At 39.0% G+C, this 22,649-nt stretch overlaps 1 long non-coding RNA gene across 4 annotated transcripts in view; it reads right to left on the bottom strand.

Annotated features, from left to right (window-relative positions):
- Window positions 1–2,745: 2,745 nt before the first annotated feature.
- LOC115653946 overlaps window positions 2,746–22,649 on the bottom strand; it is a 31,681-nt gene continuing 11,777 nt past the window's right edge. Inside the window, exons 2-5 of one of the 4 annotated variants that reach the window (XR_004001043.1) lie at window positions 10,976–11,028; window positions 8,971–9,095; window positions 5,900–6,116; window positions 2,746–4,960 (exon numbers count right to left, since the gene is read on the bottom strand). This is a non-coding gene — a long non-coding RNA (uncharacterized LOC115653946). Of the gene's footprint in view, window positions 6,117–8,970; window positions 9,096–10,975; window positions 11,029–22,649 lie in introns of all 4 variants that reach the window. The other 3 variants (XR_004001042.1, XR_004001041.1, XR_004001044.1) reach the window with 3 other exon arrangements.

The raw sequence follows: 22,649 nt of genomic DNA, 5'->3' as shown, positions 1-22,649 counted from the left end.
ATCAGTATTATGGTGTGTATACCCATTTTACATTAATATAAATGATTATACAAGGCACAGAGTGATAAAAATTGGGCCCATTGAACTTACTAAAATATCCAGGAAAAAAATCATGATTTTGTGGAGCTACAAGGTAAGTATGTTTTTCATAACTTAAAATGTTCTGGGTCAGGCAAATATAATACAAAAGGTCCAAGAGAAAAATAGACAACACAGATTAAAAACATATGGAAGAATTAAGAAAGCTGTTAAAATGTGGTTTCTACAAATCAGAGATGTAGCAAAATTTTTCTTCTTGATATTTGGTTCAGGGTTTCCTAGCATATTCTTGATCCAGCATTTCTTCCAAAACTGCTGCACTATCCCACTCTTTCTAACACCAGCTACAGAAAGTTTCACTCTTGTTTTCTTTCATACAACTCTTTCTCAAGGCAAAGGAGGATGATGATGAATGGGCAGGTAGCCAAAACCAGTACTGGTAGGGTTCAACAGTATGACTGACTTTTCTCAAGTTAGCAACTAAGGCTTACACTGGGCTGAGCATAGAGAGGTGTGCATTTCATAGACACAATCCAAAGGACCAAGAGCAGCAAGTCCAAGGATTAATATACTCTCCTAATTCAGCATAATGGTTGGACCTATGAGAGTGGCTCTGACCGTTTTCTCTTTTGTTCATTATGTTTGATGTTCTGGAGCTGGAGATTTGTTGATGTACAAAATGATCCTGTTGCAAGGAGTGGAGAGGATGAGGCTTCTCCAAGACTCAAAATGAAATTAAGTAATATCTTGTTTAACCTTATTTATGTGTTGGCATGTCTCATTGTGAGGTAGCCTATTATGACATAGTGAAAGGAATCTTATATACAAGAATGGGTGTTTAAGCCATTGCATCATAAATATATTTTTAATTGAGCATGCGTTAATATACAATGGCCCAGATCCTCTGCTGCACCAAAAGTCAGAGCAGATATGGCCTCCTGGCTCTCAGACCAGATTCTTGCTGAGGGGTTCTCTAACCTACCCCAGTTAGCACTGGTGTCCAACGGAACATATACCAGCTGGGGATTTCCAGGGCACAACATGATCTACCAGCCTCCTCAACACACCCTACCCGCAACAGGCAAGAAGGGAGAGGATGTCACAGAAGCAGAGTATGCCAGGTAGGCACCAGCCGATAGCATCCCCCTATTAGGACTAAGGACCCACAGGTAACCTGTTTACCTGCTCGCTTAACCCCTAGGCAGTCTAACAAGTGCAGTTGGGCCCCAGCTGAGCCACCTGATTGGCCAAACCACCCAATTGTCTGAGGGAATCTGCAGACCTCCTCTTATGATGAGCAGCATTGGTGGTTGCTCAAAGCATTTGCCCATGGCTGTATTAGCTCCTGTGCCTGATTGTTTCCACTCCCACTCCAGGTAACCCAGCTCTGACCCTAGGCTCTGATTCATTACTTCAACTCTGACCCTTGGCTCTGGTTTCTAGCCACTGACTGATGCTCTAATCCCTGTGCACCATCACCTCTGTCCTGGTCCCTGGCCATCCCCATGCTGGACAAATTCTCAGCTGTCCAGATCCAGCTGGTTTTGCACCACAAAAGCAGTACAAAGGACCCAGAATACTCTAGAGAATCTGGCCTAGTGTCTATTTCATACAGGCATAAATGTACAGTTGTTTTTTTTACAAGAGGTGGGCTTCTGGTATTCTACCTTTCTAGAGGTGACTCATCTAAAATGTACAGTAGGTTACATCACCACTGAAGAGTACTGCCAAGGTCAGGAGTTTTAAATTTTGTACGATTCTGAAGAGCCATTGTTAGACACAGTACATAAATGATTAAAAGATTAGATAAAGGACCCAATTTTGCACTCATATACAGAGACAGTTGTTGGTAATGGATTCACTGTACTGAAAAACCTAACTGCTAATGCTGCCTTACTGGCAGTTGTACCTGGGTTCAGAATTGGATAATCATATAACTACTTATTAACTCAGTGTTGCCCAAAGTGTGGGGCATGCCCCCCTGGGGTACACAGGACTAGCCAGGAGAGGAATAATACATGGCTGAGTCAGGGCATGCAATTGTTTTTATTTTCCTAATGTGGGGCTTGGTTTTCCAAATCCTTATCCCATGCATAGGACATATGGGTAGCACTGGATTCCTAACCGCTGTACCACGAAGCAGTACAAAATAAATAAACAAACTTTTTATGTTATATATTAAAGTTTCTGGTACTTCCTCCTCCCCAGAAAAATTACGTACACAGAATATGAAAATTTCAAACAACAGTAGTAGCAATAAAAAACTCTGTTTTTCTTTTTTACTTACTTAGTGTTAACTTAATGATATGTGACATTGCTATCAGTGCAGTGCAATAAAAATGAAATGGTGCCCAATGTGCACAGACACTATGGAAATTTCAAATGACAACAGCAACAACAAAAATTATACTTTCTCTTTTCTTTTCTTATGCCCTTTGCATTAATTTAAGGATATGTGACTTTGCTTTCCATGCACTGCAGTAGAAATGAAATTGGTGGCCAATGTGCCTAGACAGAGCCTTTAAATACAACCAAAATAACATTATACTCCTTTGCATCATGTAAAGGATACATGATGTTAGGTACAAATTTCACTTCACTGCCACATCAGAAATAATGTGCCAGCTGAGAACCTATATTTCTTGTCTCATCAAGAGTAACAAAAAAATGTAATTATGGATAATTTTGTTCATCTTTATTCTTTATATAAACATTAAATATCAGGTTTTAAAACAGTTTTACATATATATTAGTTTCATATTGTGTTTATACATTTTCCTAAATGAATGCATTTATGGTAACACATTTGTGTCTGATGTTACTCATATAAATAAAAATATACAGTCATTTTATGGGATAATAGGCAAACAGACATCTGCATGCAACATTTCCCTCATTAGATGTTAGCATGTTAGCATATTTTATGACTTTGCTACAAAATACAATGTGCTGATCTGAAACCTTCTTTAATATAACTTATGTATGTTAACAACCCAAATTCTTTATTTGTGCTTGGAGAATTGTTTAATAAAAGATTAGTTAACAATACTGTTCCAGGAGGCAATGTGACCTAGAGGAATAAACCTCAAGATATAGTGCTAAAGTAGTGATTCTCAGACTGTGATCAGTGAACTGCTGGTTGTCCACAGGGTACTTGCTGGTGAACGGGGAGTTGCTGGCTGGTCACAGCAGGCTGGCACTTTCCTAATATTATTTTTCTTTGTAAACAATTTCTGTAGTTGAGATCACATGGGATCCTGAGGAGACAAGAGGAGTTCACAGGGGAATCCCTCTACTAAGATATGGTCTACACTATTAAACAAAGATGAGAGACCCAGTTTCGAGGAATGCACCCACAAGGGGTAACTTTCAGTTTAACCCTCCTTCTGCCACTAGACTTGCCATGTGACACTGGGCAAGACATTTAATCTTTCAGCCTCAGTTTCCTCATCTATAACATGGGGGTAATGATCCTATTTGTCTACCCCATAGTGATTTTATCTGGCAAATTAATGAATGTTTTGCAGCTTTTAGAAATTTTAAATAGTTAAGTATAATTGTACAGTATAAATATAAATGTTAACTATAGTTGTCATTATTAGAAAATATTCCTGAAAAGCAACAATGTGTTGAGAGGCCAGGTAGCCATTGGCAAAATCAGGTCAAGGATGCAAGCTGCAACAACAAGAAAAGAAATAGGTGAATACAGCTGATGCTGTAAAATACATCTGGCTTTATAGTATAGACAATCAAACAATCAAGGAATTCGAACTGGTGCTTATCTGTGATAAGAAATTCTAGCTAAAGTTCATATGTTGCTGGAATGCTGGGAAATCACTCTCCAAATGCATCATGCATGCCAAACTATTGCACCAGAAACTACTAGGAACACAATCTACAGGTTGGTCAGTTTGCAGGAACTGCCTGTTCAGAAAGTACTAAACTACGTTATTAGCTGGATTCATAAAGTGAAATATATCCTTCCCAAACCACCCCTTTTTTTACCTGTGATTGGTCAAATTGTTACATGATAAAGATCCAGGATTTGACAGATGCATACATAACTCAGAGGTTCCCCTTTTTTTTTTAATTTCTTAAATCCAGTAGCAAAAGGTTTTAATCAGAAACGTACTCTTTTCGGAGAGAGTCCTGCCACAGTTTACTAAAACCTTGCTGTTTGGATAAAAATTATTGGAAATCATAGCTACAGTCATTTAAATAATCTGTTGAAAAGCTATTACGTTTCCCTGATGCTAGTCATTTTTAAATGACTCTTGGCTTGATTCATGAACAATACATGAATAGCATGTGATTCATATGGCCAATTACTTAGTAAAAATGCAATTTTTATTAAGTGCGTATTCCAGAAGGGATAACAAACTGGGTGAAATCTACTATATCTTGTAACATTTTGGCATATCTTTTTTAAAATAGTTATGCCTTAAGGGTCAACTTTTCATAAACCAAAACTGGCAGACGAGTTGGGATTTCCACAGAAGATCAAGAAGCCAACAGGAGCTGAAAGATATTATAAAGATAATTGTAAAGATCTTGCTATGGAGCAATTGCTTTTGAAGTTCTATAATGACATTTTGCTCTCAGAACCTGTCAGATTGAACTGAAATCAGAGCTTGCTACTGCATCACAAGATCTAGAATGTATAAATATTAGTCCTGCTGAGCAACAAATAGACTTAGTATTAATGAGAAAAAATGAATTGTTCTGCTTAAGCACACAGAACTTACTGCACTGTATTGAGATGTGCAGTAAATTGTTATTAGTACATTGGCAGCAAGGCGGCATGATCCAAAGTTATGCATGTGGAGCTGGGAGCCAAAAGCTCTTGAGTTCTACTCCTGGATTGACTTGTTTTGTGACTTGGGTAGATCATTTCTCGTTTTAACTCTCTCAGTTGTCCCATCTGTAAAATAGGGATAAGAATATGTTACTGCTTACCTCTCAAAAGAGTTGTGGTGATTGATTAGTTTTTAAGCCTAATTTTTCCAGACTATAAAATATAGTTTCCTATAGTCATAATGATCTGAATGTGATAATGGCAATGACAATTGCTTTACACTGCATAGCTATATTGTAAGTATGCCAAAACTTCATATCCACAATGGATATTAAAGTGATATTAAAACATGGGTGAAACAGATATGGCTATTGTTAATTTTTGAAATACATAATATAGTGCAAGCAAATTTATATGTTCAGAATCCAAAGCATTGTTTCTGCTGTGGTATAAAAGAGGATGGATTATGCATTTCAGTGCCAATGTGCCTGAGATCTGCTTAAAAAAGAATTCTAATTTATGGTAAGTATTTAAACTGATAAGTAGAGATTTAAAATGGGCCACAATAGGATTAATGAATGAATATAAGGGTCTTATTCTAACATATAATTGTAAATAGGTAACATAAAAAGTAATGATACAATTGTTAAGTTGTGCTCAAACTGCACCTCATAGAATGGCAAGCAGTAAACTAAGGTGTTTGAAGAGGTTCTTTTTGATGTTTGTAGTGATCTCCAGAAAACCCAGGCTTCAGTAGAGTTCCAGTTATTCAATTCAAGAGATTGTCAAGTGAAAGTTCACCCAGTTCTCCAGGATTTGTAAAAATCTTACCTAAGTTTTTTTATCACAAGGCTTCCTGCAATTTGTATTACAGTTCATACAAAATAGTTCCAGTACAAGAATACAGTATGATTAACATACTAGATGAAGTATACCTCTGATATACTTTTAATTTTAGTATACTCATATCACATTCCATTTTGGAAAATGATGTTACTGTTATTGTTGAGTTAATCAGGCCCTTAATAAGTTCAATAAAGCATCAGGATACATAAAATATCTTACCAGATAATCCTCTTTGGAATCCACAGTTCAGCTATTAAGTATTCCTTTCACTAATCTCTGTAATCCTCAATTGATGTAGGTCAGTAAAACAGTGGCTAACCCTCATATAATAAAACTAAGTCTCGATTTCACATTAATTCTTTTTACATTTTTGATATCTTTTCCTCTGCTGTTCTTTTACTTGGTAGTATACCAATACTACAGTTCACAGCACCTGCTGGTAGACAAAAATGGACGGCCTTACTTGTGTCAGCTTTGAATCAAGATACATCAGTCACCTCAAACATATTTAGAAACTATACTGTGAAAATCAAGACTCAGATTGTCTGATTACTGAGATCACATTAGCTCACTAGTGTTTTCAGCCACTGTATTAGCAATCGGTGTTACATCTTTGCATGCAATGAAAGTTAACAATGCTGGTTTTATATTGTCCAAAATAATCACTGAGACTGTTTTCTCTTTTTGATTATAGTTCATTTAAGGGGAAAATATTACTGCATGCTTTGACAATGTTTTATGTGTCTTTGGCTGATAGAACACACAAAATGTTTGACTAGGCCCATTTATTTGAGGAGACATATTAAATAATACTTTACATGTGAACATGTATGTCATAAATTTTGTAGTCTCTTAAAAGTAGGATAAATCTGTGTATTTAAAATGGTCTTTGTTCAAAGCCATCTTTTTTCCAAACTGTAATAAAGGAAACTGTGATTTGTGCTGCATGAACAATGCAAGCACCATCATTTTAATGTTATCCATATGGGCTTCTAATAATAGATAAGAGACTACACTTGTATTGTATGTCTTAGAGACATTTAAAACCTTGATAAGGAAAGACTGATTTCATTGGCCCCACAGTTAAAGGAAAGCAGACCCTAATTAAAACAATTCTGTTCTGAATTAACTACTTTGACATGTGCTAATTGACAGTTCCTGTGAAATGGTTCTAATTAAAGTCAATATGTCTTTTTCAATTAAAAGGAAATTAAGAATATACTAATATACATTAACAACTTAATCTGCCTTCAATATCCCATACATCAGTTGCTTTTTTCTCCCCTAATGTTATTGGAGAACCATCTGACATGCATCTTCTACTGTTTGGTTATGGTATCTCATTATTACTCCACAAGAACACAGACAGGGGTGAATATCCCCTAAAGCAAGAAGATAACCTGCATATACTTTAATTTGTGCAGTTCCTAAGATCTTGTCTGATTATGGGTAAACCCACCTTTCCATGGAAGAGTATAGGACATATTTAAAAGGGGAATATTCTTACTAATTGCAAACTAGGGCAAATGTTCTCAATTAGTCAATGAGCCAAAGCTTTTACTACAGGCCTTAGAGGTAATTAAATACTGCTGGGGAGAAAAGAAGTTGGATTGTGTTTTTCATCATTTGGCCCAAGTAAAGGCAAGGGCTTGATTTGAGAAATATACAACAGAACACATCTTTCTCAGTATCACAAGTTAATCCATGGTGGAGTTCTCAGGTGGGAATGCTTTTCATTATAGATATATATATATATATACAAGAGGAAAGTGTGATTGCTGGGTTGGCTAGGGCTTCTCTGTCATTGTCAGTGGGAATACAATGTAGCTGTTTATAGCCACAAAATTAATTATTGAAATGTACATTTGGCTTTATTCCTGCCAATGCCAAGGTTTTATTGCTACTAACTTTACTGATTGGAAAAGCAATATTAATAATCTCAGACACCAGTAGTGAGTTCCAGAGTATCTACAACATATGCTGAACTATGGGGAAGATTAACATTTGCTCAAGTGGACCATGATGTTGAAAATATTTTTGTTATTGGGAAGAAATTAAATACTTTTGGAGAATTAATGGGGGATGATGTTAAAAGATGCCTAGATACTGCTTAACAACTCTCTCATATACACTGTTATACATCTCTGATCTTCAGAAAATTATAATTCAACCATGAACATTTACCCTGTTAAATTTACCATATAAGGAACTACTATCTAGCCATATTTCACCCAAAACTTGAGTTGGCTGTGGCTTTTTAAAAAGTTATTTATAACTCAGATGTAACTTGAATCTTTAGAAAGATAAAACATCTGGTAAGTCGTGTGCAATAAGCTGTGGTGTTTTGAAAACAAATTAAATGGCAGAAATTTTGATTTTGTAAAATAGCTTCAGAAACTCTTCAAAGTGCTCTTTGAGAGATTTGTTCCTTATAATCTGTTGATTAAATCTAAATTTAAGCAAGTAACAATTAAAGTTTTAAATATTTCATACAATTGAAATAAACAGAAATTACCAAGTTGCATATTATTCACCCAGTCCTAGCACCGGGCAAAATTTTCAAAACTGGTCTCTAAACTTTTTTCTACAAAATGCAATGGGCAAAAGTTGTAATTTTTGTCTACAAATAAAGATCAATTAGATGCAATTACTTGATCTGTGCATGAAAATTTTAAAACTTTGTTCCAAAATATCTAATATGATCAAATCATCGGCTAGAACATCTCCACTTCATGAATATTAAAGTTGCAAACTTGGGCTGGCCCAGCGTCTGTATGCCACTCACTGCTATGCACAAGACTTGGCATCTTTCAGGCCAGCAGAGACTAGAAGTTCTATCTTGTCAATACACCTAGCCTTTGTGGTGGGGTTGGCCTAAACTCCACACTTTCTGGCCAGTTATGAGTTGAATTAATGAACTTCAGAGATGTTCTTATCCAACTCTTCTTACCTAGACCACTGGGGTAGTTCACTGAGGATTCTAAAGGGAAGGTTAAAGGGGAAGGAAATTGAGTATTCTTCCAAGTTAAAATAAAGGAAATTTAATTACTAATGCCCAGATCCTCAAAGCTTGAAGTACCCAATTCATTGAAATCAATAGGAGTTAGGTGCCTAAATACTTTGAAGATCTGGGCCTGAGTTTATTGTGCCACTCTTCCAAGGAGTTCAGTGGGATTGCTTCTGCGATTAAATATTATTCAACCAAACGGTGGCACAACCAGGTCCTATTGCTAGTCTAATAATAAAATTACAGCATAAACTCAGGAAATTCAAAGATAGAACACTCTTACCTTACATTTTGAAAGCTTTGCACAAGATGCTTGATTCCTTGAAACAAAATTTCTCTGTATTTGAGCCCATCAAATCTCACATTCCAGCATAGAGCCAGTACATTGATGGGACACTTACGGAACACCTACATGAGCATGAAGTTGTGTTAATGAACCAATACATATATCATTTTCCCCTCTGAGTTCTTTTCTAGCCATGATCCCAGCATGGTTAGAGTAATCATAGGATCATAGAAATGTAGAACTGAAAAGGACCTCAGTAGATCATCTAGTCCAGTCCCCTGTACTGAGGCAGGACTAAGTATTATCTAGCCCATCCCTGACAGGTGTTTGTCTAACCTGTACTTAAACTCCACTGAAGGATATTCCACAACTTCCCTAGGTAATTTGTTCTAGTACTTAACTACCCTTCCAGTTAGGAAGTTTTCCTAATTTCTAAACTAAATCAACTAAATCTCCCTTGCCTGCAATTTAAGACCATTACTTCTTGTCCTGTTCTCAGTGGATAAGGGAACAAAATTATCGCCCTCCTCTTTATAACAACCATTTACGTAATTGAAGACTGTTATCATGTTTCCCCTTAGTCTTCTCTTCTCCAGACTAAACAAACCCAACTTTATTTCAATCTTCCCTCATAAATCATGTTTTCTAGACCTTTAATCATTTGTGTTGCTCTCCTCTGGACTTTCTCCACTTTACCCACAGCTTTCCTAAAGTGTGGTGCCCAGAACTGGACACTGTATTCCAGTTGAGGCCTTATCAGTGTTAAGCAGAGTGGAAGGATTATATCTCATGCCTTGTTCACAGCATTCCTGCTAATACAGCCCAGAATTACGTATCTCTCTCTCTCTTTTTTTTTTTTTTGCAACTGTATTACATTATTGACTCATAGTTTGTGATTGAGATTTATAGATGTGTTTAATGCAATCAATAAAATCTCTGGGATGAGACACAGGTCCAACTCCAGATTGCTTGTGCCCATTAAAAATTACATAGTACTTCTCAGAAGAGAAATACTAATATCGAAGTCCAAATAGAGGCCCCAATCCTGGTGACATTTATCCACAGACTTAACTTGAAGTGGGACTATGTGCAATATTCAAGAATGTGCATAAGCGTTTGCAGGATCAGGCCTGTTACCTTCTGCCTACCTAAAATACATCTTGTTGACTCAATTGAATGTGTTATTCTTCACTTCTTGTCCTAAACATATGTGTTGTGTTCCCATGTGCCCGCTTCAGCTCAAAGTTGACTACATTTAATGCTCCCATTAGGGGAAGAGGAAAATGATGGTAAATATGCAAAAACTTTGCAATGATCCCCTCACACCTTCTTCTAGTTCTTTTATTATCATTATTTCTGTCCAACTCACCTTTTTTTCCAAAGTGGCAGCGGCGAGAAATGGGAATACACATAACCACATCTATATCCTCAGTGTATGATTTTTAGAATGCTCTGGGATTCTTTGGGATAAAAGGAACTATATCCATGTAATTTTTTTGTGTGTGAGACTAAAACTTCACTGCTACTCTTGGGAAATGTCTTTTCTCTCTCCTACATTTTGGCTAGATTATTTCATATTTTTTAAAAAGGGGGGAATCATTTATGAAACAAAGTGACTGAAGCTCTGATTCTGCAAGCACTTATGAACATGTTTCACTAGAAGTACAGAAGTAGCCATACTAACTTCAATAAAACTATTGTGTGCATGTTTGCAGGATTGGAGCCAGTATAACACATTTCCTACTTATGAAATCCTATTCTCCTCATGTAAAAAATTAACCTTTTTTTTTTTACTTGCATAATCCTTACTCATGCAAGTAATCCTATAAAATCAGTGCGCCTATTTGAATGAGTAAGGGCTGTTCACATATGTAAGATTTGCAGGATTGGGCTTTATATCATTAACTTACTGTTATACCAACAGTCGTAAAATCTTGAAGCAATATATAACTAAATGATTAAAGATCTGAGTATTGGGGAAAGTAATAAAATTTTAAATTACCTTTCTATGCGTGAATAGCCAGTTGTTGTTCAGTGTATTCTGACAAGGCAGCCCTGAAAGTTATTAAAAATAAAGTGAGACCGAAAGGAAAAAAACACAACTTCCAGATCCTTTGAAACTTCCAGATTGCAGCTATCTTTGTCTTTATATAAATAATTAGTGAAGCATTCTTTCTGTTTGTTCTGCCTAGTTAGAGCAGAGTTGTTTGTGTGGGGAAGAAACTGCTGTGTTCTTGAAGAAAGCCAAGCACATCCTATAAATTCTAGAGTCCAAGGAAAATTTATCTTGGCAACAAGTCTGTTCAAAAAATCAGCATGTGGGACATAGTATGCCCAGGTCCATGCAAGACCCCCTCCTAGTAAGTCCTGTTTCTGGTCTAGTATCTATTCAGCTTTTCCCTCCCTCCCTTCCCCCATACCACTAACTGCACATAGTCACATTCTCCTGGCCTTGAATGCTGTGAAATAGCAATGCATCCTCTATTAATACATACATTATGGAAACATTGTTTTCACTGCTTAAAACAGAACAGATAAAGAAATGTTGAAAATATGTTTATGAACTGACAAACAAAGTAATATGGGTTGTTCTTATGCTAGTGGGCAAACCCAACAAGATATTATTTGACTCCAGGCACCCTTAATTTACATGCCATGCTCCATGTCTCTTCAACTGTTGTGAACTGAATATATTTACTTTACATCTCAGATCACCTGATTATAACCACTGTTTGTTTATTTTGTACATTTCTGGGTGAGTTTTTTTAATTATTAAATAGAATTATTATTTCATTAAAGTCCTTCCCTTATCAGGGAAAAGGAAATAAAAGTACTTTTACACTGACTAATCTTTGTATTTCTATGTCAATCTCATATCATTGAGTATTGTTGGGCAACAGAAGAAATAACTATAGTTATGTAACATTTCCATTCTAACCTCTTGTATTCAATAGTTCAGACCTTCCTGAAACTTTCACATCTTGGGCTAAACTTTTCCAGGCTTGGTCTCTGTTCTCTGGCCAAAAGAGAGAGAGAGAGAGAGAGAGTGTTGTGGCGGTGGTTATTGGTTGGTTAGTGTTTTGAGTTTGAACAAGAACAGTGTTTGCTATTTTTTATTAGAGGGAGAATAGTCTTTTGCTTCTCTCCCACCCCCTTTCCAATAATAAAAAAAAATTGAAGCTTTTATTAATAGTTCTACAACCAAAATTACTAGATGTCAGAAGCTGAAATTTGGCATGGAAATAGTCTCCCGAGAGAATTGTCTTCATGTGTTCTGGTGAAATTTGATTCAGATATTACTGACTTTTCAGGAATTTTGACAATTGCATGCTGTGTGTGTGTGTGTGTGTGTGTGTATATATATATATATATATGGTTTTGGGGCAGAATGTTCTGTTTAGCTCACAAAGTGCATGCTAAGAAAAGCGGAGCTGGCTGTATGCCAACTAACATAGCTGCCTAGTGAAAAGTGTACTGAAGGTGTACCCTGAGTGAGGTAAAGAATTTGGAGGTTCTCTTGATTAGTCCACGTGAAATTATACTATGCAAAGAGGTTAGGATGGCTTCTTCACTCTTTGTAAGATGAGAAAGAGGAAGATCTGGTATGGTGAACTTCAGGAGTTCTACAGCTACTCAGATTCACAAGGAAGGAGCATTTTTCCTATGGGTCCTCCCAGTTTTAGGAGACTGGTCATTCCAGTAATAGCTAGAGAATTGGTTCTGAATTACAGAATGTAAATGACCTACTGCCAACTTGTTATCAAAGCTACAGAGCTTTCAAGCCTTGGAGTGTACATGTCTTTTACTTGTTTCTCTTTTCCATGTAAAAAGAAATACTTCATACAAAAGACTGTTAAAGAGCCTGTGAGATTGTATGTTTACGTTTTTAAACATCAGAAATTAAAAAATTAAGGTTGCATATGCAGCTTTAACTCAGATCCTTTTTGGCTTCTGTTTTATAATATACTCTTTAATTACAGGAGCACATACTATTTCAATATATCATATAGTTTTATCAGTCTAAGCCCCAATGCAATGGGACTATGAATAGGCATAACAATCCTTTTGCTTGCTGTAAATTTCAGGATTAAGACCTTTGATGCACATGTAAAGTATCTTGCAGTTCTGTGTATTACCCTGTGCCCCTGAAACTTATAAGAAAAGTGCACATTAAACAGTGCTTATACTTCATACCATAGATAGTATAAAAAGATATAGTAACAGTGAAAAGATGTTAACATGTATAAGCTACCTAAAGTTTGTAGGTAACTTAGCTTCGTAGTTAAATGCCTGATCTACTGAGCTGCACCTAATTACTGTTCTGCTGTGCATGCTTGTGCAGCTAAATTAGCTTTTTAGATTATGTACACACTACATCTTAAATCGGTATGAATATATTACTCTGGGGTATGAATAAGCCACTCCCAAGTAACGTAAGTTACACCGACCTAAGCACCAGTGCGGACAGCACTATGTCATCAGGAGAGTTTCTCCCACCAATATAGCTACTTCCACTCACAGGGACTGAAGTTATTAAAATGACGGGAAAGCTCTCTCGCATCAGCTTAGATTATCTGACTAGCAGTGCTATGGTGCCACAGCTGCATCAGAATAAACTCTGTAGTATAGCCATAGCCTTAGTCAACTTCTTTATCCTTGAATTATACCTAAGGCTGTACTGCTAGTTGAAAAGAAATACATAGAGCATATGACTGCTGATTTAGGGCTCAATCCAATCCCCAAAGCAGTCTAAGGGTATGTCGACACTACAAAATTATGTCGATTTTATAGAAGTCGATTTTTAGAAATGGATTGTATACAGTCGATTGCATATGTCCACACTAAGCCCATTAAGTCAGCGGAGTGTGTTCTAACTACCAGGAGCAGCGCCAGGTTTTTTGGCGCCCTAGGTGGGGGTCCTTCCGCGCTCCCGGTCGGCGGCAATTCAGCGGCCGGGGGGGCCTTCTGCACTCCCGGTCTTCAGGGCACTTCAGCGGCAGGTCCCAGAGCGAGTGAAGGACCCACCACAGAATTGCCGCTGAAGACCCGGAGCACGGAAGGACCTCTCACCGCCAAATGCCGCTGAAGACCCAGAGCATGGAAGGACCCCCCACCACCGAATTACCACCGAGGGCAGCAAAATGCCACCCCCGCAAATCCTGGTGCCCCGCAGTCGCCTAAATGGAAGCGCCAGCCCTGCTCACTACCATGGCTAGCATTGACTTTTGGAGCGTTGCACTGTGGGTAGCTATCTCACAGTTCCCGCAGTCTCCGCTGCCCATTGGAATTCTGGGTTAAGATCCCAATGCCTGATGGGGCAAAAACATTGTCGTGGCTGGTTTTGGGTACATGTCAGTCACCCCTCCTGCCATGAAAGTAACATCAGAAAATCGTTTTGCACCTTTTTTCCTGGGTTACCCATGTAGACGCCATACCACGGCAAGCATGGGGCCGCTCAGCTCACCATCACTGCTGCTGTTGTGGGCAAGTCTACTGTGGGGGCTGCTGTGATCCAAGTAGCCAATGCAATCATTGACATTCTGTTATCAAGGGTAGTGACTATGGGAAATGTGCGGGCCTTTTTAGATTTTAGATGCATCATAATCCTGTCCTTTGTCGCTGGTGAAGAAGTCTTGCAGCCGTACATTCCAGTCTGGTCAGTTCTGTAACACCCCATAACACTTCTGTGGTTAACACATGTAACAGCTCCAGGGCTCTTTCTCTTTTGCCTTGCCCTACCCGGATCTCTAAGCATTTGACACAGAAGCACCTGCAGCAGCTGGCATTGCTACACAGCAGCAGCTCCTTGCCTTTGCAACAGGCAGTGCAGTAGGACTGGTACCCGTCCTTGCTGGACATGTAGTTTGGGCCGGGGGTTCTGGGAACGTCTTCCCTGCCCGGCTCCTAGCAACCTCCAGGGAATGGTGTACGGCTCCACCACTTCCCCTGCAACTCTGCTGTCCTGCTCCCCAGCGATGGTGCAGTAGGACTACTAACCGTCCTTGTCCACCACTTCCGCTGCAACTCTGCTCTCCTGCTCGGGGGATCCATTCATGAAGCCTGGACAGTAGTAAGGAGAAGTTCAACTATAGGCTGAGCAAGTGCAGAATGGTGGTAGGATGTGCCTTTGGATGTTTAAAAGCTCTCTGGCCCTGTTGGTCAGACCTCAGCGCAACCAACATTCCCATTGTTATTGCTGCTTGCTGTGTGCTCCATAATATCTGTGAGAGTAAGGGAGAGCCATACTACAAATCAAACTGTTTGACTGACAGCCTTCTGTTGCTTGGGCCATCCTCTGGAGTGGAGTGGCTTGGTGCTCGGAGCCTCCCCCGCCCCTGCATTCTTGGGCGTCTGGGTGAGGCAGATATGGAACTTGGGGAGGAGGCATGCAGTTATACAGCGGATGCAGCGGGGATCTGTGCTCTTGTTGGCTTTCCTGCAGCTCCAACAGATGCTTCCTCATGTCCATTTGCTCCCCCATTAGCCTCAGCATTGTGTCCTGCTTCCGCTCTTCATGCTCGCTTAATTCTTTCCTGGCCTTTGCCACTGAATGCCTCCATGCATTAAGCTGTGCCCTATCAGTGCGGGAGAAATGCATGAGCTCAGAAAACGTCATCACAAGTGCAGGTTTTTTCACCTTCTAATCTGTGATAACCTCAGAGATGGAGTTGATGGGGGAGCGTAGAAACATTCTCTGCTCTACGATTCTGGGGGGACTGCATGGACACCTGTGCTGTTGAGTTCGGCACACTGACCAAACAGGAAATGAAATTCAGAAGTTCCCAGGGCTTTTCCTGTGTACCTGGCTAGTGCATCGGAATTCAAAGTGCTGTCCAGAGCAGTCACAATGGAGCACTCTGGGATAGCTCCCGGAGGCCAATATTGTCAATTTGCATCTGCACTACCCCAACTTCGACCCAGCAAGGTTGATTTTAGTGCTACTCCCCTCGCCGGGGAGGAGTACGGAAGTAGATTTTAAGAGCCCTTAGGTTGACGGAACGGGGTTGATTGTGTGGATGCAGTCATTTTTAAATCGACTTAAAGCGGCTAAATTCAACCTAACCCCGTTGTGTAGACCAGGCCTAAGGCTATCTTTTCATTTGATTTCAGTAAGGCGTGGATCAGGCCCAGTGCTTAATTTGTAATGAAAGAGGTGCCAGGGCTCAAGCAAATTTTTTTTTTTTTTACTTTCTTAACTGATGCAGCAAGCCCAGAGGTGCTGGAGCTATGAACTGCCAAGAACTGGCAAGTCCTGACACAAATTAAGCACTGATCAGGCCCCAGATTATTAGAAACACATAACTTGGAAAGAAGGGGACAAATCATCCAATGTCTAAGGCCAAATTTTTCAAATATTGGTGTCTAAAATTTCAACTATTGGTGTCTAACTTTACATCTAAATGTAAGCACCTAAGTAAGTGACTAGATTTTCAGGGGTGTTGAGCTCCCACAAATCCTAATGAAATCAACTGTAAATGTGGATGCTCAGCACTTCTGAAAATGGCTACTCTTAATGTGCTTAACTTTAGACAACCGAGTTCAAAATTTTTGACATACACATCAGTAAAAATGTATTGACAATGTATACAGGAATGCAAAGGAAGATTCCCACACAGAATAGGTGCACTTAAAAAGTTCATTCCATTTCTACAAGCATTATTGATTCTCATGTATTCTCCATTTCAAGTATAGTGAATACTGCTGCAACCAGTAATGTCTCTAAAGTACAACTACTGTATACACTTAAGACAGTAGGAAAAATACTGTGTGATATTACATTAGAGAGACAAGGTGGGTGAGATAATATCTTTTAATGGACCAACTTCTGTTAGTGGAAGATTCAAGCTGCACATAGGTCTTTTTCACATCTGGAAAAAGTAATGAGTATCACAGGTAAATACAAGGTGGGACTGTTAAGAATGCATCAGATGAAGTGGGCTGTAGCCCACAAAAGCTTATGCTCAAATAAATTTGTTAGTCTCTAAGGTGCCATAAGTACTCCTGTTCTTTTTGTTAAGAATGAGGCGTTCAAACATGTTGCAGGAGACTAGTTAATGGGAGGTGAGCAATTAACACTTCTGCAGTCACAGGACAAAGAAGGGTTAGTAGGTTACATACTGTTATAATGAGGCATAAAACAATGTCTCTGAGCCCAGCATTTTTGTTGTCTAGCAGACTTATGAATTTAATTTTCCCATGTTTATCTTTTGAAGGTGTTGTGCACGTTTCCTTTGAGGATGTGGCCTGAGAAATCTGATTTGGAGTGATTTGCAATTTGTGAACAGTGTTTGCCCATGGGTGATAGGGTGTCTTTGTCTTCTATTGTTTGTCTGTGTTAGCTCATTCGAGAGCATAGTGATTGTCTAGTTTCACCCACATAGTTGTTGTTTTGAGGGCATTTAATGCTCTGGATGAAGTACACCCCATGTTGTGATTGGCATGTGTAGGACCCATGGATCTCGAAAGGTGTGTTGTTGGGGTATTGATCATCATAGCAATGAAAATATGTCTGCAGGTTTTGCATCTCTTGTCACGGAAGGGTCTGGTGCCACTTTGAATTGTGGTCTGTGGGGAGTTTGTTTCTAATGATAAGTTTGGAAAGCTGTTGGACTGTTTGAAGGCCAGAAGGAGAGGTGGGAAAGTTTCTTTCAGGACATGGCTCCATTAAGTAAGTTGTTTGCTGATCTTCCATATGGGTTCCTGTTGTAGGTGACATATGGGCTGTTCGTTCAGTGGGAGGGATGCGGGGCTTGGGTGTTTGTGGGTTTTGTGCTTGTTTTTGTTTTTTTCTGTATTGAAGCAAGATCTCTCCGAGTATTTGGGTGGCCTTTTCCATTATGTGACCTATTTCTCTGGAGGACTGTCCATGTCTGCTGAAGGCAGTTTTAAGTGTCTTAAGGTATGTATCCAGACTTTCTCCTCAGAGTATTCTGTGGTATCTGATTGCCTGGCTGTAGATAACTGATTTCTTGGCATGTCTGGTGTGGTTACTGGCTCTGTGGAGGTAAGTGTGGTTATCTGCGTGTTTTTTGCATGTAGTTATCTGTAGGGTTCCATTGCTGAAGCTGATAGTGGTGTCCAAGAACACTGATGCTGCTGTGGGAATGTTCTAAAGACAATTTGATGGATGAGTGGTGGTTGTTGAAGTTGTGGTGGAAATCTATGAGGAATTTAAGTTGTTTGTCTAGAGCATGAAAATATCATTGATGTATCCCAGATGTATCATTGGTTTTGTGGTGCTTTCTTCCATAAATTCTTCCTCTTAGTGACCCATGAACAGGGCTGGCTCCAGGGGTTTTGATGCCCCAAGCAGCCAAAAAAACAAAACAAAAAACAAAACAAAGCCACAATTGCGATCCTGATCGGCGGCAATTCGATGGGAGGTCCTTTGCTCCAAGTGGGAGAGAGGGACCCTTTGCCGAATTGCTGCCGAATACCTGGATGTGCCACCCCTCTCCAGAGTGGCTGCCCCAGGCACCTGTTTGCTAAGTTGGTGCCTGGAGCCGGCCCTGCCCATGAAGAGGTTGGCATATGGGGGAGCCATCCTAGTACCCATGGCTTGGACACAGCTTTTGCTGTTAAATGTAATGTTGTTATGGGTGAGGATGAAATGGATGAGTTTTTGGCAATGTGTTTGGGGTGGATATCTGAGTATTGCCCATTGCCTTATAGATATTTGAGACAAGCAGGCTACAGAAATACTGTACACAAGATACAGCATTATTAGATGGAAGAATACTACATGGCCATGTAACTAAAAACTAATATACCCCAAGGAAGGCAGATTTAAGGTTGTACACTTAACTTTAAGCTTGTCAATTACACCTCTACCACGATATAACGAGACCCATTATAACATGAATTCAGATATAACACAGGACAGCAGTGCTCTGGGCGGGGCGGGGGGGGCTGCATGCTCCGGCAGATCAAAGCAAGTTCAATATAACTCAGTTTCACCTATAATGCAGTAAGATTTTTTGGCTCCCAAGGACAGTGTTATATCGGGGTAGAGGTGTACTATCTTTTGTTGCTTAACCTTGCAACTATGGCCTTGCAACATGATCCATGCAGGAGTACCAACCCTGTGTCCCACTGAAGTCAGTTGGATGTCTATGCGCATTCACAGGTGCACCAGTCAGATTGCAATACTGGGCCTTAGTGTTCTCTTAACATAAGACCTTATTCTCACTGGTGTTGAAATCAGTGGGGCTACTGGTGTGAGTACCCTCTCATGAATGAGAATAAAGGATTTGCCATCTGGCCTATAGTGTTTTGTGTGGAATGTATATATCCATACTCAAATGCAGAGTCTGATTAATAGAAAATGGGCACCATTTCTGCAGAGTTCTCACATACTTGCTCAAAAAGCAAAATGTACTTCAGCCTAAAGCATATGTGTGTATATATATAGAGAGAGATTATATCTCGTTTGTGCATTCATGTAATAAATGGTGTCAATTTTCTGAAAATAAATCTCTAAAAGGAAAAATTACATTGTAACATGTCTTACACCATTTTCTGAAATGTAGGAGCCTGACTTTGAAATATAGCACTAATTGAATAAGTGGGCTGTTTAAAATTCATTTCAGTTCATTTTCTTCTTTTTTTTTCCAGTAAATGTATTCGATGGAATTCTTACAATTCACTGGGACAAAAAGTCTTCCAAGATGCCCCCATGATTAGAGGGAGAATTCTAAAAGGCTGTGTTTTAAGGATCAGTGATGTAAAATGACACAGGGAAATGCAGGCTGGTTATATTTTAAAGTATGCTGCTCGCAGCGTGTGTGTCAGGAATGCTGAAGCAGGAAATGGTTTGGATTGCAGCTGAGACATTATGTTGGGTTTGTGTGTGAAAGGTGAGCCCTGCCACCCTTTCATCACCATGACTGTGATTAAAACACTGCCTGCCTGGAACTAAGTGTAAGGTGTGCATTCTATTCAACCAGCTGCCAGTCTTTCAGTTAACTGGTTTGCAGGTTGTGAGTGAAGACATGTTCCTGTTTTCAGCATATGGGCAAAAGATCGTGCTCTGGCAAATTAAACTGGATAGAAAATTGAGCCTTTTCTCTGTTTATGCTATAGCTTCCTCTATACATCTGTTCATACTGTACAAATGACAAGAAGAAGATCTGGAATTATCACACTTCTGGAAACTTCTTTTTCTACTACTTTGCGTGCACACATTTGTGTGTGATTAAGAAACGAAAAAGATCTATTGCAAAGCATTACTTATATATTTGAATCATGCACAAACGTATGTAGCACACACTCTAAAAAGAGACAACTTACTTTCACCTGTGATTCATGAGATGTGAATGCTACACAGAAAACATCTGCAGTTTTAAAGAATCTCCTGCACTGCAAGCAGGGGTAAATTCAAAATATTTTAAAAGGTCCTGAAGAAGCAGTCACAGGTGGCTAGGGGAGTTGTTATTAAATAAATGAAGGTCTTCTAGATAAAGAACCCATAAACAAACATAGGTATCAGTGCTTCAATTAGTACAGTCTGAATTATACTGGGTTAAGAAAATATCCAGGAACAAATAAAAATCAGTATTTTTAATTTACCAGCACCGTGTTGTCCTGAATTCTGTACCTTCTGCTATTTTATTTGTATGCTATTTTAAATACACTGAATTGGCAAAGAGTCAAAGTTTGTCCTGAACAGGGATGGTGTTAAAAGGAGAAAAAGTAAGGGGCACTGGAAAACCTCATGAAATAAAGGTTCTGGAATTATACCACATGAGATGAAGAAGATGGGAGCAGGAAGGTTTCAGTTTTAACTCTAGAAGATGACTGTAGAATTGTTATTACAGTGAGTTCCTTTGAATCTCCTCTGTGTTTCTTTTCACAACCGTTAAGAGGAAGAGAGAGAGATAACCAGCAGGAAATGGACAGTCACTGCTGTGTCAAATAGTACTGGAATTTGCCATCACATCTGGCTAGTCAAACATGAATGGTGTGGCGCTTACTCTCATGCTTCTGAGGAATTTTAATTGTTTCTGTGACTGAATGAGATGGCTGTATAATAAGAATAAGATGTGTGATCATTCAGATGTTTGTGCATCTTTGTAGCCTTCCAATGTTTACCATAGCAGAAGAGTTATTTTAAGGATATAGTAAAAATAATTCTCCTTCCAGAACTCTACCATTGTCCTCTGACCCCAAATGTAATAGTTGCAAAATATAAAAAACTCTTTAGAAAAAGGAAATACAAGACTAAGGGGGGAAGTGAATGGTTCTGAATTACTGAAGTTGTTTTTCTAGGTTCTCAGTGCCATGTTGGAGTCTAGTTCACAGAAAGATCAACCATGATAGAATCTCTCTTTGGGGACTCAATCCTGCATGGTGCTGAGCTCCTGCTGCAAGATGCTGCATGCCTCCTGCAAGAAAGCTGGGGATGCATAGCATTCTCCAGAAGGCTCCATGTACAATCACATTTTTTATCAGGGTTACTGTTTTAAATATCTTTTTATCATATTTTTCTGGTGCTGCCTTATGGCTTGCTCTATGACACTACTTGGTATCCTCACCCAAAAGATGTAATGGTAATTTAACTTAAAAGAATAATATAATTCAATCAAGAATGTAACTAATTTTTTCAAAGCTATAAATTATAAAGTCACTTCCTCATTAGGGTCACCTTGGCATTTGCTTTTTCCACCAGGCTTGTTGATGTTATTAAGGATTTTACATGTGGAATGAATGCAGAAAGGCAAATGATCCGCAATACAGATCAGAGATGAGCATTTTACCCTACATTTCCTAGCGCTGCCTGTTGGAATGATTGATTAGTCTTTTTGTAACGTGATAGATTTTCTAGTCCACACTAACCTTGCTTGTATAGCAAATGCAATAACTTGAACACTTACCTCTTATGCTTTTTGTAACCATATTGATTTGAGACATTCATGACCTTTGCTGCCTTGCACAAAGGACACCAAAACCAAATTAACAAATTCCTCCTGAGGTAAATTCGTTTTGCACATTGGGGGTAAAATCCTGGCCCTGTTCAAGTTAAAAGAAGTTTTGCCATTGACTTTGACAGGACCAGGGTTTCACCTTTGGCAGCTTGACTTTTTGTGGATTCTTCCACTGCAGCATAGTATCTTCTTAGAGTGGGAAAGGGTTAATGTAAGACACAAGATTCCCCCCAAAATTTATGCTCTGTACCTTCTTTTTAAAGTATATTGATCTTTGATAAGATCCTAGTAACTCCAAAGATACTAAAAGGTATTGTTACGAATTGATACTGATTTATGGCCCAATCCAGCTTTCCTAGCATGCCCAAAATTCTTCAAAAGGATTTCCAGGGGCTTTAAGGAATACAGCATCAAGCTGTTATATGCGGCCTGTAAAGGCTTCTCAGGTGTTATCATAAATGTAGTGCCATTACTATCTCTTGAGGAGTTTCAATATTGTCTCTACGGAGACACTTAGGTACTACAATGACAGGTGTTGCCATAGAATCTAAGTAGATGGATTATGTTACAAGGACTTTGCTTGCTCACAAGAAATATCATGGAAAGTAACTACACAAAATATGGCACCATGGGATAAGTTTTCAACCTGCTGTCTCCAATTGTGCATGTACAAAATTGTCATTACACATACATGGACTCACATTTTATGGATACAAATACCTGTGCATGAACTTCAACCTTTCTAACACTGCA

This window comes from Gopherus evgoodei, chromosome 6 (assembly GCF_007399415.2).
Source record: "Gopherus evgoodei ecotype Sinaloan lineage chromosome 6, rGopEvg1_v1.p, whole genome shotgun sequence".
In the NCBI taxonomy this organism is placed as follows: Eukaryota; Metazoa; Chordata; order Testudines; family Testudinidae; genus Gopherus; species Gopherus evgoodei.
Note: the sequence above shows the minus strand (reverse complement) of the source record. Positions and strands in the feature narration are given on the sequence as shown.